The 16400-nt window shown below is 38.0% G+C and overlaps 1 long non-coding RNA gene across 1 annotated transcript in view; it reads left to right on the top strand.

Annotated features, from left to right (window-relative positions):
• Positions 1-16400, top strand: part of LOC148775820 (uncharacterized) — a 103047-nt gene that overhangs the window by 65895 nt on the left and 20752 nt on the right. The window contains exon 4 of the long non-coding RNA XR_016038933.1: positions 14975-15175. This is a non-coding gene — a long non-coding RNA (uncharacterized LOC148775820). The remainder of the gene's footprint in view (positions 1-14974; positions 15176-16400) is intronic.

The following is a 16400-nucleotide window of genomic DNA, read 5'->3' on the forward strand; positions in this document are numbered from 1 at the left end:
CAATTTACCCTATTATTCATAGTAACTATGAAGCAATTCTATCTGCTGTTGTCTCACGAAAGTTTGCAATCTCAGATGTTTCAGGTTATTCAGTAATTAATGAATAATTAATTGATCATTTAAACTAATTATATTAAAATTAATCAATAAATTGATTGACTTACTTAATTTTAATTATTTATGGTTTATTTCATTTATAACTACTAATTAATATTTTAAATATTTTATCCCCCCATATTTGCTTAACTAAGCAACTTCCATATGTATTCTGACCAGTCTATTTTAAAGTGAAGCAAAACCTTTATCAGCAAAATCCATGATGAATGACTGAACAACCATTTTACTATTTTTCTAAAATAATTTTGCAAAATTCGGAAAGATCAAGATACTTCAGAGAAAAAAACCCAGGATCTAATGTGGAATAAAACAATCCATGTAGCTCTTTGACTACAAAGAATAGTATACTATAAGCATTGTCAAAACATGCTGTGGAAATCTAGTTTGTTTCTACAATTTAAGAAAATCACATTACTAAAATAATATGCAGCCTAAGGAAAGTCCATGTTAGGCTATAGTCAGAAGTCAGACTTCTGGACTATATTCTTCATATGTTTTAATTTGCTTTTAGCAAAGCACTTCAGTAAGAAAGAATGAAACACTTCAAACTTCAATATAAGAGTGAACACTTTATTATTATTATTTTTTACTTTTTAATTATTTTATGTTATTTTAATTGGAGGCTAATTATTTTACAATATTATATTGGTTGGTTTTGCCATACATTGACATGAATCTGCCCCGGGTGTACAAGAGTGAACACTTCAAATTTCAACAAGAATGAACAAAATCCACCAGCCCTCTTGGCTTCACCATTTCCTCTCTCCAGGAAACACTTCTATGATTTTTTTCTTATGGCTTGCACTGAACCAGTATTTAACTCCTGTCCCTTTCAATACCAACTGAAATATCAGCTAAGACTCTTAAGTCTCATTTCATTTATTTTAAATTAAATTATTTAAAGGAAACTTTATTTAGGTATAACCGTATTATCCTATGCAAAAAGTCAGTTACCACATCACTACTGCTTTCTATTTTAAATATCCATTTACCACTACATCACAATTTGTTTCCAAAAGTGATATTTTACTTTCCTCTTTCCTTTCTAAGAAACTTGAGAAAATAATTTTTTTAATCAAAAGTTTCCTTTCTTCTCACTCAGTTTGACCCTCAATAAAACAGTTTTCACCTACTCTGTTGTACTTAGACATGTTAAACTGCCTTGTTCTGTTCTTATCTTCCTCTTCAAGTTTGCTTCTGTTGTTGACATAATCAATCACACCCTCCTGTTCCGCCTCCCATTGCTCCATCATCTCCTTGTTATTCTCTCATCTCCTGTTGAACCTGAGTAACCCTTAGAGATAAAGACAAAATAAAATAGGCTTAAAAAGCTACAGCTTTTCATTGTATTAAGTATGACAACTCACATCTTACTTTTATAAAAACTTGTGTAAGCTCAAAATAACAAACAAAATGATATTTACAAAGAGATACAATTATTTCACTGGAATAACAAGACATCACCTTTCTGATCAGTATTGTTTGGACTAAGCTAAGAAGCCTATACACCTGGGAATAATAAACATGTTTTTCTTTCTTCACTTTACTTTTAATTGGAAAAGTAGGTCATATGTATTAATTAAGATTTAACCTCATAAGCCAAAATTCTGTAAAAATTCAGTCACAGAGTTTTAAAAGCACCTAATAATAAAATATTCAATATACAAATATTAAATATATGGCAAGGGAAAACTAATTAGTCTCCATTTCCACACATACGCAGGAAAATTTTACTACAGTGGTTAATACTGAATATTTATCAGTAGGCAGTCTCTCTAAAGGGTTTCCCAGCTAGCACAGTGTTAAAGAATTTGCCTGCCAACGCAAGAGACACCAGAGATGCAGGTCCGAACCCTGGGTTGGGAAGATCCCTTGGTGTAGGAAATGGCAACCCACTCAAGTATACTTCGGAGAAGGAGAAGGCAATGAGACCCCACTCCAGTACTCTTGTCTAGAAAATCCCATGGATGGAGGAGCGTGGTGGGCTGCAGTCCATGGGGTCGCTAAGATTCGGACACGACTGAGTGACTTCACTTTCATGCATTGGAGAAGGCAATGGCAACCCAATCCACTGTTCTTGCCTGGAGAATCCCAGAGACAGGGGACCCTGGCGGGCTGCCAGACTATGGATTCGCATAGAGTCGGACACGACTGAAGTGACGCAGCAGCAGCAGCAGCAGCAAGTATTCTAGGCTGGAAAATCCCAGGGATAGAGGAATCTGGAGTGTTACAGTCCACAGGGCTGCAAAGAGTCTGACACTACTGAGCAACTAAGCACACAAAAAGTCTCTCTAAAATCAAGAGTTTATTAATATGTTATATATGTATAACATTATAACTAATATAAATATTACTTATAATAAACATTGCATTTCATTATAACTAAAATCAATTGACTCATAGTCATACACTGCAGTGAGAATCCATTTAAGTATTACGTCACAATATGTCTGGTGCTGAGTTATGAAATGTGCTCTTTACCTCATAAATACTAAGTGTTATGGATTGAACTGCATTTCATATATTGATGTCCTAACCCCCAGTGCCTCAGAAAGTGACTTCATTTGAAAACAGGATTGTTGCAATTATTATTAGTCAAGATGAGCCCACAGTGGAGAATGGTAGACCCCTAATCCAATAGTTTAGTGTCTTTGTTAAAAGGCATAAATTTGCACACAGGAGCACAGAAAGAATACCATGTGAAGATGAAGGCAGAGATCAGGGTAGTGCCCAGAAGCCACGAAACACCAGACTAGCAAACCACCTAAGAGAAACGCCTGGAGGAGATTCTCCATCACAGCCCTACTGCTGCTGCTGCTGCTAAGTAGCTTCAGTCGTGTCTGACTCTGTGCGACCCCATAGACGGCAGCCCACCAGGTTCTGCTGTCCCTGGGATTCTCCAGGCAAGAACACTGGAGTGGGTTGCCATTTCCTTCTCCAATGCATGAAAGTAAAAGTGAAAGTGAAGTTGCTGAATCGTGTCCGACTCTTAGTGACCCCATAGACTGCAGCCTACCAGGTTCCTCTGTCCCTGGGATTTTCCAGGCAAGAGTACGGGAGTGGGGTGCCATTGCCTTCTCCTATCACAGCCCTAAGAAGGAGCCAATTCTACTAAGCCCTGGATCTCACATGTCTAGCCTCTATAACTGTGACCTGAGGGAAGTCTATTATTTTAAGCTGAGCAACAGGTCCATAAGGTTCTCCTCAGCTGACTAAGTTTAGGCAGGTTTCTTCCCAACCACAGGCCCCTGAGTTTCCTTATCTTAGAACATTTATTTTAGAAAACTTGCAATTATGGATTCCTTCTCTATGCCTTTGGGATATAAATCTTCCTGCCTCTTCTTGCCATTTTCACAAACCAGGAATATCTTTCTCAAGGACCTGGGAGCCACCCTTCTGTGGTGTAAGCACCAAGAAGAAAGACAGGTTCCAACATCCCCAGTCTCTGTGGGGGATTAGGAGCCAGAATATAGAAAGCACCAACTGACAAACACTGATAACCAAAATTTGTTAATCAACCCACCCTCAATACCATTCTAGTACCTTTCCACTAGCTCACTCTGGTGTGGAAAACTCTCCTGCCTTTTGTTTCAACAGAACTGAGTGCAAACTCTCATCCTCATTGTAATAGTCTTTAGTAAAGTCTCACTTGCCTGTTTAACTCTGTCCTGTGGAAGTTTCATTTATGAAATTACCCAGTTTGTGCTACAGTAGCTCTAGCAAACATACATTAAGTATTGCTACTGAATGTTTGGTAAATTAATAAGCCAAAGAATATCAAATACTGGACTTAGAAAGAGTAGACTTGGAAAAAGTAGGAATCCTATCTCTAGCATTTTATAGCCATTTGTCTTTAACCATAGTTTATACACATTTAAGAAACATCTCTGGCAGCTATGAACAGTATAAAAAACTACAATGTTATATGGAGACATAAATAAGATATATAAAGGATTTGGGGCAGAGTTCAGCATCAACTTATAATTTAAAAAAAATATATATATATGTGTGTATGTATGTATATGTATATAAAGGAGCCTGGTGGGCTGCACTTCATGGGGTCGCAAAGAGTTGGACACGACCGAGCAACTGAATTTATGCATATGTGCGTGCTAAGTCGCTTCAGTCATGTCCGACTCTTTGCCACCCCATAGACCCCAACAGGCTCCTTTGTCCATGGAATTCTCCAGGCAAGAATACTGGAGTAGGGTGCAATGCCGTCCTCTAGGGGATCTTCCTGACCCAGGGATCAAACCTGCATCTCCTGTGGCTCCTGCATTGTAGGTGGGTTTTTTACTACTAGTGCTACCTGAGAAGTCCATATGTCTATGTATGTGTATATATTTACACACACACACACATATATATATATACACACATAACTTTATATGTTCATACACATATACAAGGTTGTATATTGTCACCCTGCTTATTTAACTTATATGCAGAGAACATCATGCAAAATGCTGGGATCGATGAAACACAAGCTGGAATCAAGACTGCTGGGAGAAATATTAATAACCTCAGACATGCAGATGACACCACCCTTATGGTAGAAAGCAAAGAGGAACTAAAGAGCCTCTTGATGAATGTGAAAGTGGAGAGTGAAAAAGCTGACTTAAAACTCAACATTCAAAAAACAAAGATTACGGTATCTGGTCCCATCACTTCATGGCCAATATATCGGGAAACAATGGAAACAGTGACAGATTTTATTTTATTTGGCTCCAAAATCACTATAGAGGGTGGATGAAGCTGTGAAATTATAAGACACCTGCTCCTTGGAAGAAAAGCTATGACAAACCTTGACAGCATATCAAAAAGCAGAGACATTACTTTTCTGACAAAGCTGTAGTAGTCAAAGCTGTGATTTTTCCAGTAGTCATGTATGGATGTGAGAGTTGGAACACAAAGAAGGCTGACTGCCAAAGAACTGATGCTTTTGAACTGTGGTGCTGGAGAAAACCCTTGAGAGTCCCTTGGAGTGCAAGAAGATCAAACCACTCAATCCTAAAGGAATTCTGAATATTCACTGCAAGGACTGATGTTGAAGTTGAAGCTCCAATACTTTGGCCACCTGATAAGAAGAGCTGACTCACTAAAGAAGACCCTGACACTGTGAAAAAACTGAAGGCAGGAAGAGAAGAGGCAACAGAGGATGAAATGGTTGGAATGCATTACCAACTCAGTGGACATGAGGTGGAGAAAACTCTGGGAGATGGTGAAGAACAGGGAAGCCTGGCGTGTTGCAGTCCATGGGATCGCAAAGAGCTGGACACAACTGAGCGACTGAACAACAATAACACATATATACTTCAGTCATTATTATTAAATATATATGTTCCAAGCTTCTTTATAGATATGGCCATGATTAATACAATGCAAATTATATATAAAACCATTACTCAATGATAAAACAATTTAAACTTTTCTCTAGGGGTACATATTAGTATATCCTTGAAACTTTACCTGCATATAACTCTTCAGAGAATCCCTAACACAAGCAGAATGAAATCACTGAATACAATTCTTCCTCAGATACTTTCATAGCATCAAATCTCACTGCTGCACAGCATTCTGTGATGTTATGTAATTATTCGTCATTTTATTTTATACAACATATTTTTTAGGTCACCCTTCTTTCACTTCTGCTGCCCTCTTGTAGAGAAGCCCTTACCAGTTTTCTTTACCGGCTATCAGTTCAGTTCAGGTCCATCACTCAGTAGTGTCCAATCTTTGCGACTTCATGGACTGCAGCACGACAGGGCTGCCTGTCCACAACCAACTCCCGGGGTTTACTCAGACTCATGTCCATTGAGTCGGTGATGCCATCCAACCATCCCATCCTCTGTTGTCCCCTTTTCCTCCCATCCTCAATCTTTCCCAATATTATGATCTTTTCAAATGAGTCAGTTCTTCTCACCTGGTGGCCAAAGTATTGGAGTTACAGTTTCAGCATTAGTCCTTTCAATGTATATTCAAGACTGAGTTCCTTCAGGATTGACTGGTTTGATCTCCTTCCAATACAAGGGACTCTCAAGAGTCTTCTCTAACACCATAGTTCAAAAGCATCAGTTCTTCAGTGCTCAGGTTTCTTTATAGTCCAACTCTCACATCCATACATGACTACTAGAAAAATCCATAGCTTTGACTAGATGGACCTTTGTTAGCAAAGTAATGTCTCTGCTTTTCAATATGCTGTCTAGGTTAGCTATAAATTTTCTTCCACAGAGCAAGTGTCTTTTAATTCCATGGCTGCAGTCACAATCTGCAGTGGTTTGGGAGCCCAAGAAAATAAAGTCTGTCACTGTTTCCATTGTTTCCCCAACTATTTGCCCTGAAGTGATGGGACCAGATGCCATGATCTTAGTTTTCTGAATGTTGAGTTTTAAGCCAGCTGTTTCACTCGCCTCTTTCACTTTCATCAAGAGACTCTTTAATTCTTCTTTGCTTTCTTCATGTCATCTGCATATCTGAGGTTATTGATATTTCTCCTGGCAATTTTGATTCCAGCTTGTGCTTCATCCAGCCCAGCATTTCACATGATGTACTCTGCATATAAGTTAAATATGCAGGGTGACAATATACAGCCTTGACATATTCCTTTCCCGACTTGGAACCAATCTGTTGCTCCATGTCCATATCTAACTGTGGTTTCCTGACATGCATACAGACTTCTCAAGAGGTAGGTCACATCATCTGGTATTCCCATCTCTTTAAGAATTTTCCAGAGTTTGTTGTGGTCCACACAGTAAAAGATTTTGGCATAGTCAACAAAGCAGAAGCAGATGTTTTTCTGGAACTCTCTAGCTTTTATGATGATCCAGCAAATGTTGTCAATTTGATCTCTGGTTTCTCTGCCTTTCCTGAATCTAGCTTGAACATCTGGAAGTTCATGGTTCACATACTGTTGAAGCCTGGGTTGGAGAATTTCGAGCATTCCTTTGGTAGCATATGAGATGAGTGCAATTGTGTGGTAGTTTAAGCATTCTTTGGTATTGCCTTTCTTTGGGACTGGAATGAAAACTGACCTTTTCCATTCCTGTGGCCATTGCTGAATTTTCCAAATTTGTTGGCCTGCATGCAGCATTTTCACAGCATCATCTTTTAGGATTTGAAATAGGTCAAAGCTTTGTTACCTCCCCTAGCTTTGGAATTCTATTACCTCCCCTAGCTTTGTTCATAGTGATGCTTCTTAAGGCCACTTGACTTCGCACTCCAGTATGTCTAACTCTAGGCTGGTGATCACACCATCGTTACCTGCTATACTATTGCTCGTTACTTTAAGAGTCAACTCAGGCACTATGTCTTCTACCGAGTCCCCACTGACAGTGGATGTTGGAACAGCTGTCTCAATGCTGTGCCATGGGCTACTCTTGTACCTTCCTTTATTTTTTAGATCCCTTTCTATATTATATTCAAACGATTATCTTACATGCCTGTATTCCCTAAAAGAACTGTTAAATCCTTGAGGACACCGTCTAGCGCTGTTATTTAATAAATGCTCAATAAATGTCTTTGGAAACAAACAGAACCATCACTTCCTGTTTTTCCTAAGAAATATTATGGGTGAATAAATGTTTTTATTTACTTACAATAATATCAATATTGTTATATCCAAATCAATATTGCCTGCAGGATTTTAACACACATCCTTTGGAAGCTTATAATTTAAACATCGGTAACCTACTGTTCCAATAAGAAATGACATTTTTTTTTTCCTTACAACCTTATAACTTTGTGAGAAGACACAATGCATTTCAGTTTATTCTCTAAAGTTCTGCTTTCCCATTCCTCCCAGGACTGCTGAAACTTTCAAACTGGTTGCAGCTGCCACTACATATTTCAGTGGTGAAAATATATCATTCTGTTTGTGGAAGGAAGCAGACTGAGGAAAGAATATAAAATGTATATTATGCCGTTTAAATCTTAGATATTCGACATGATGTCACACAGCCACAGTCTAATATACTAATATCAGTTGTCGAAGGTATCTTAAACCCTGGTCACCCTTGTAACCTCTCACTCAGGGCAGCAAGTGAAAGTGACATCGCTCAGTCCTGTTTGACTCTTTGTGACCCCAAGGACTGTAGCCTACCAGGTTCCTCCATCCATGGGATTTTCCAGGCAAGAATACTGGAGTGGGTTGCCATTTCCTTCTCCAGGAGGTCTTCCCAACCCAGGGACTGAACCTGGGTCTCCCTCATTGTAGGCAGATGCTTTACCATCTGAGCAACCAGGGAAGCTCCTGTGCAGCAAGACCATGCTGTAAATCATTAATTAGCATCATACACTAATCAAATTATGGATGAGATTTTCTTCTGGAGCAATGTTCTCAAGTAAATTGATGTTCCCAAATATATCCTCTGACTTTCTAACCAAGACACCACTCCCTTACAAGGGAATAACTGGAACAGCTTCTTAATGCTTGTCTTTGCCTTCTCATTTCCACTCCAATAATCCATTCTCCACACAGCAGTCAGTGTGAAATTTTACCACACAAATCAGATTATGCTATTTTCTTTCTTTAAAACCCTCCAGCTGCAGGCCACTGCCTGGAAATAAAATCCAAACTTCTTCCTACAGCTAGATGACAGTACAGAGCGGGTCCCTGACTCATTCTGCCACCTCACCTTCTAGTTCTGCTCCTCATGCACCAAATGATAGCCTGTGAACCTCTTCCCGATGTTCATACACACCTAGGTTATTTTCTTTCTGTGGTCTTTGCATCTGTTGTGGTCTCCTCCTTTTAGAAAAATCTGATACTAAATCTCTTCATGACTGTCTCCTTCTTATTCAGACTTTTAATCAGGGTCGGGGACTCTCAGTCTACAGAGTATCTGTGGTCACTTTTTATCCCTTTGACTATATTCCCAGAGAATGTTAAGCAGCTGGACTTCAGAGGTTGAGTTCAACTGCAACATTCTCCTGCTGTCTATGAAAAAATAATAACAGAAAGCTTGTATTTTAGAATTTATATTTCATCATTTTGTTGGGTATGGTGGGCATTTACAGTAAGAAGACAACTAAATGATGAATCTCACCACCTCAGTAAAAGATAAGAAAATAAAAGAGGAGCATTAACGTATGTTTTTCATTAGAGGTGAATGACATCTTAAGTTGGCAGTCTTTCAGTTCAGTCGCTCAGTCGTGTCCGACTCTTTGCGACCCCATGAATCACAGCACGCCAGGCCTCCCTGTCCATCACCAACTCCCGGAGTTCACTCAAACTCATGTCCATCGAGTCGGTGATGCCATCCAGCCGTCTCATTCTCTGTCGTCCTCTTCTCCTCCCACCCCCAATCCTACACACAATTACATGTATAAATATGAATTAGAAACACATAGGGCAAAAAGCCAGCTCTAATGAGAGTTTTAAGGCCATTAACATTAGGTAGTAAAAACTCCTTCCTCTATTGATTATCATTTATATATTCTCTTACTACAGCTACATCCTTAAAACTAAATGAAAAATTAACAAAAAATAAATATTAAGAGACAAGGTTTTATATATATATATGGTATATGCTTTATGTGTTATATAATATATACAGTATGAATACACACAAAGAGACACACATGCATGAACACATACATTGCAATCCAACAAGTCAAAGAGGTGCATATTCATTACAATTTTCAATCACAACTACTGAAGTGGCATAGGATGACAATTCAGCAGAGAACAAGCAGTAGTCTTGCTTTCTAGATCTGTAACTCAGAATATCGGAGAAAGCAATGGCAAGCCACTCCCGTACTCTTGCCTAGAAAATCCCATGGATGGAGCAGCCTGGTAGGCTGCAGTCCCTGGGGTCGCTAAGGGTCGGACACGACTGAGCGACTTCACTTTCATTTTTCACTTTCACACATTGGAGAAGGAAATGGCAACCCATTCCAGTGTTCTTGCCTGGAGAATCCCAGGGACGGGGAGCCTGGTGGGCTTCCGTCTATGGGGTCACATAGAGTCAGACATGACTGAAGTGACTTAGCAGCAGCAACTCAGAATACATATTAACTACCTTTAGCTTAATGTCTATAATAAGGACAATGGACATTCAAAAGCGTCTCTGACCAGATGATAATATAGCTGACATAAAGAATATAGAGGAAGAGGCATACATCAACAGAAAAATTAACACTCTGAGATGTACAAAGATAGACCAAGTGGCCCTGGATGCACTGGACCAGGAAAAGTAGGTTGATCTGTGATGTGAATATAGTAAAGATAACTGAAGTCCTAGTATGCAATGAGATTAAATACATTTACTTAAATGTATTTACTTTCTAGCTGTGAAATGCAAAGATCCAGTGTTGAAAAAACAAAGCTGCTTCAAAAGGACATATTTTCTGGTATAAAAATCAAAAGAATCTCTATAAGGCAAATACTTCTCTTTACTAATTAAAACTTCCTGGTCATGTATGGATGTGAGAGTTGGACTGTGAAGAAAGCTGATCGCCGAAGAATTGATGCTTTTGAACTGTGGTGCTGGAGAAGACTCTCGAGAGTCCCTTGGACTGCAAGGAGATCCAACCAGTCCATTCTAAAGGAGATCAATCCTGGATGTTCATTGGAGGGACTGATGCTAAAGCTGAAGCTCCAATACTTTGGCCACCTCATGGGACGAGTTGACTCACTGGAAAAGACTCTGATGCTGGGAGGGATTGGGGTGGGAGGAGACGGGGACGACAGAGAATGAGATGGATGGATGGCATCACCAACTCTGTGGACATGAGTTTGAGTGAACTCCGGGAGTTGGTGATGGACAGGGAGGCCTGGCGTGCTGTGATTCATGGGGTCGCAAAGAGTTGGACACGACTGAGTGACTGAACAGAACTGAAGAGTATTTCTAAAGTTTGTGTTTCTCATTATATATTTACACACACACATTTTTTGTATGTGTTTGTATCTATTTATGTGTGCATGAGTATTTGGTATATTTAAAATTATTCTAAATATTTTTAGTTTAATAAGACTATTTTAAAATATAATGATTTTCAGGTGACAGCTTTACTTTCTGTGTTATAATTATAATATTTATTGGAATATAAAACAATTTGATTAAAAATATTGGGTCATAACTTAATCATAACAAATTTTATTGAAGTGGAAACAAAGCATATATTTATATTTATTTTCTTAAATTGGTAAATCAATATCCTGGGACATTTAATCCACTTTTTGAAATTTATAGGTATTCATTCATAAGTGGATACATATTTTTATAGAGGAAATTATATTTAATATAGCTTGCTGAAAGTTTGACTTTGTTCATATCTTCTGCTTAATGTGTGTACTTCTGTCTCTCCATAAAGCGAATAAGACTCATGGTTTTATTATCATGCTAACGTAATTTAAGAATCCAGAATACATCTTTCATAAAGGTAAAAGAAAGATACTGGAAATATGACAGTTGCGCAGTTGTAATACGTTCTCTTTTCCCAGAAAACAACCTGGGATTTATTATACAAGGTCATGTCTGGGAGAAAAGATTAAATATTGCAGCACCATTAAAGTCTACAATAACTGCTCTCTTCTACCTTTATTTAAAGGCTCCATGATTGACACATTTTATTAGCTAGTTCTCTGCCTGTAGCTTTGTCATAGCAATTGCTAAATTAATTTACAGACTTCAGTCGACTTGTGTTTTTATAGCTGTCTCCCTGAATATCCTTCATGAGCAATACCAGAATTCCCCCCAGACAGAGCACTGCTGTTCAAACTGTGGTTCTTCCCTTGTTAAATAGTTGTGTTCTTCTGATTGCAGCAAAGGTCTAAAGGGTAAGTTTCCTTTCACACGTGCTATTTTTGTCAACAGCTGCTTCAGGGAGTTACCAAATTCCAGTGAAAATGGGATGGAACATTTACCTTGTATTGTGACAGAAACCATTGTAATTTATTGTGTTCTATAATATTCAGGTTATAATGTATTCACTGGCAAATTATTTAGACTCTAGGTAGGCCAATAGTGATTCAGACAAAATTAAAAATAGCCTGGTGCTTATAAAGAAATGCTTACAGAAGAAGCATGGTTTTTGAATAAATAATAATTTTAGAAAAATATTTATTAGAGAAGTCTGAAAACCTGGGTAGGTACAATATGATCCTTTTAGTTTCTTGTTAATATCATTTACTATGCGAAACCAATTTTCTCCTAAAATAATGAAGTTTCTTATATAATTTATTCTGCTTCAGATGAAACATGATTTCTTTGAGATCTATGACAGGAGTATTTTTTTGAACAGAGGAAGTGGTACATGAAGGAGAGAAAGTGGTTCAGATCTGATGTGAGAACTTTAATATCAAAATAGGTTCTTTTGATCAGGAAGGAAATCTCTCTCCAGTATGATCACCATGTGATTTTTATTGTTGATTTCAAGTAGACAAAATTGGACTTCAGTTCTTTATTTAGACACAAAACCACCACAGCAATTGCAACAAATCTGGTTTCATAAAAATATTTACACTATGCCTTTTCCTCCCATTCTAAGTTAGAGAACATATTTTTTAGGCTCAAGTTTGTTAGGCTCTGGTGACAGATTTTGTATATAGTCCTAAAATCAGATTTGTAGTTTGGTACAATTCCCTTATAACTCAGTCAGTAAAGAATTTGCCTTCAATGCTGGAAACCTGGGTTCAGTTCCTGGGTTGGGAAGATCCCCTGGAGAAGGAAACAGCAAACCATTCCAGTATTCTTGCCTGGAGAATACCATGGACAGAGGAGCCTGGCAGGCTACAGTCCATGGGGCAGCAAGAGTCGGACATGACTTAGTGACTAAACCATTACCACTTGCTATTAAGATATTGTTAAAACATAAGTTTACTGAATATTGAAATAATCATTTTGCATATTCCATTTTCTCAATAAACCTATGTGTAATTCAGTCTTCAAAAATCCTAGGTATAAATAATAAATTAGCACTTACAGATATTATATCACATAACAAGGTAATATACTGTTTAAGTAGCAAAACCAGAATCAATACCAAACTGGCTAACTCAAGACTACAATTATTCAAAATACCTTAAACTTTTTCTGCCAAGCATCTTCCATGTGTAAGATAAGAGCCACCCATACGGAGGCACAATATGAATTTCACCTTTATTAGTTGAGGTCTTATTAGTTTTTGCATGATTTCTTCTGCTATCATTTAGGCCAGATAACCATGATTCAGTCGATGAACTTCAGGCAATTAAATATTAATAGAAAAAAAACGCCGAGTTTAAAGTTCATATTGAAAAAATCATTATATAAGAAAATTCAACACAATACAGGAGAATATTATATTCACCATGATATACAGCGCCATTCTCAGAATTCCTACTTTGCTGCTGTTTAGTCACTTCAGTCATGTCTGACTCTTGCAACCCCATGGACAATAACCTACCAGGCTCCTCTGTCCATGGGATTTTCCAGGCAAGAATACTGGAGTGGGTTGTCACTTCCTTCTCCAGGGGATCTTCCTAATCCAAGAATTGAACCTGTGTCTCTTGCATGGGCAGGCGGGTTCTTTACCACTGAGCCACCTGGGGAATTCCTACTTTAGTACTCCTAAAATAGTAAAGAACCTTGGAGAAAAATAAAACTATGTAAGAACTGCATGTATCTTCTATGTTCTATACTAAGGGATATATAAAACTTGACTGTACAAAGATTCTGTAATTTGAAATCTAGGTATACACATAAAAATAGAAATAACTATAATTTGAATTGTGATAAAAAACTCAAATGATGCCTAATTCCTACAGAAATTTAGAAGATAGAGGATTCCCTTCTATCTGAATTGATCTGAGATGGTACTAAAATTGAATCTTAAAAACAATACAAAAATTAGCAAAAATAAACGAGATTATGGAGACAGGAAGGTCTTACATTCTTAATAAAATCCAAATTTCTGGATAACAGAATTCTGTATTAAAAGTATTTGCTAAAGTAAATGTAATGTTGACACAGCTGCATAAAATGAGTTACCTTAGAATACCAATCTAAGGATATGGGATGCTAGGTTTATTTTTAGCACTTGATAAGAATAGTTTGGGGCTTCCCTGGTGGCTCAGCTGGTAAAGAATCTGCCTGCAGTGCTGGAGACCTAGTTTCGATCCCTGGGTTGGGAAGATCCCCTGGAGAAGGAAAGGCTGCCCACTTCAGTATTCTGGCCTGGAGAATTCCATGGACTGTATAGTCCATGGGGTTGCAAAGAGTCGGACACGACTGAGCAACTTTCACTTTCACTTCAAGAATAGTTTTACTTTAGGGATATTCTTCTTAGAGATATATGCAGTATGACTGGCCAGGGGGAGTTCACGATGACTGGAGGATATAATACTCAGAATAAAATGAGTTTAAACCTACAGGAGAGTCAGAGATGGAGATGTGATGAGAGAGCAAATGTCAAAGTAACAGCAAGTCATGAGCCAAGGAATGCAGGCAGCTTCTAGAAGCTGGAAAAGACAAGAAAACAGACTTTTCCCTAAAACATTTGCTGGGAAAGTGACCTGCTAAATCCTGGGTTTTAAGAGTTCAGACCTCCAGGACTTTAAAGTATGAATTTATATTGTTTAAACCACTAAATTTGTGCTATTTTGTACAGCAGTGATTGAAAATGATTAAAAAATTCTATGAAAGCTGTGTGTAGGAGAACTCCAAAGGTTAATGAGGCAACAACCCAGAGTCTGAAGGACAAGAAAAAAGAGAAATGACCAGAACCCAGAAGGACTGAGTTGCATGGTGTTAGCCACCTTGTAAAAGAGTAGTGAAATTCTCTGGAGGGTCAAGCCGTCTAAAGGAGAACATCCAGCTTGGGAGCTGGGGAATACATGTACTACTAATGTCCCTCTCCTGTATTTGATCTCCCACAGGGCTCTCCACGGGCTGACTCAAACTGGCAACAAGAGGGTAAGGGAACCTGTTGATTGGCATGAACTCCCGGGACTGAATAACCTTCTAGTGAACAAAGAAATGCCTGACCCATCTCTGCTGGCACTTCCACATAACCCTCGCCACATAGAGTTACTTGTAATCATCTGCAAGTAAAGAATTCATCACTTCTAATTGCTCAAGTATGTATTACCCCAAACATATTTTCTGACCCTGTTCTTAAACATTTTTTCAATCATTTTTATTAGAAAGAGTGGGGGGAAGCTACTGAAAATAAGAGAATGAATTCTTAGAAATTGTTTAGAGTGCAGAAACTGAAATAATAGCAATAAATAATAGCAATAAAATATTACAAATGAAGTCAATAACATTTATTGTGAGCTTTTATCTCCTAGGAATTGTGCTGGTTACTGTGTACAGCCTATAATTATGCCTCTAAATTAACCTGTGGTTTAGATACTGCCTCATCTTACAGGGTTTACAAAAGATTTCAAATATTTAAGCATGCTGTCCCAAATCACAGAGAGCACATGGAACAGCTGGAACACAAAGTCACTTTGCCTATCAGCAACATGGTTTCCATCTATGCACAGCAACAATTTCTCTCCTTTTTCAATTAAGGTTTAAAATATGGACACATATATCCATAGACTTCCCTGTGATGTAATTTTAAAAAGAGTTAACAAGTGAGAAGAGTTTTCAAATATCATAGGAAAGTGGTAAAGCAGATGCCTGTGAACTGTGCCTGAATTCTTAAGAGAATACCCAGGAATACACACTGACCCCCAATAAAGCTGAGACAGTTTGCATCAAGGGCATACCTTATGTTTTATACTTAACAGACTGAGGTTTCCCTCCAACGTAAGTTTTCTGATTCTTTCAGCATTTGAATTATATCTCATTGCAGCTTGTTTTCCTGAAGACTGTTCAGAAAAGAAAAACAAAAAAAACTGCTTCATGGTGCCTATCCTTTTAAACTATTGAATCAATGTGGAATTATCTCCCTTGGAAAATAAGTTTGAGATCATTGAAGATGTGAATGGCTGTTTCCAAAGCCATGCTCCCAGTCCTACTGTTTCTGCTTTCCTATGGGAAAGATAACTTAACTCACTGTATCTCTATATGAGGTTCCTAATATATATGCAATGCAGAACAAGTCAAATATGTAAGCAGGCTCATCCTATCTATTAGTGAAGGGCACAGCAAATTTCTGGGTCTAACGAAGGCTGCTGTGTACTGGCTGTCCCCTGAACTCACAATTAATCACATTTGACAACTGCCTACAAAATGCAGATTATTTGGCTGATAGCACCTTATGTTTCACATATTCTCCTTCCTCTCCTTGAAGAGCATGTTTATTTTCTGTTTCATGGACTTGGTATTTTATATATACTCAATGAATCTATT

This window comes from Moschus berezovskii, chromosome 13 (assembly GCF_049115385.1).
Source record: "Moschus berezovskii isolate FMDL1 chromosome 13, NW_MosBer_1.0, whole genome shotgun sequence".
Classification (NCBI taxonomy): domain Eukaryota; kingdom Metazoa; phylum Chordata; class Mammalia; order Artiodactyla; family Moschidae; genus Moschus; species Moschus berezovskii.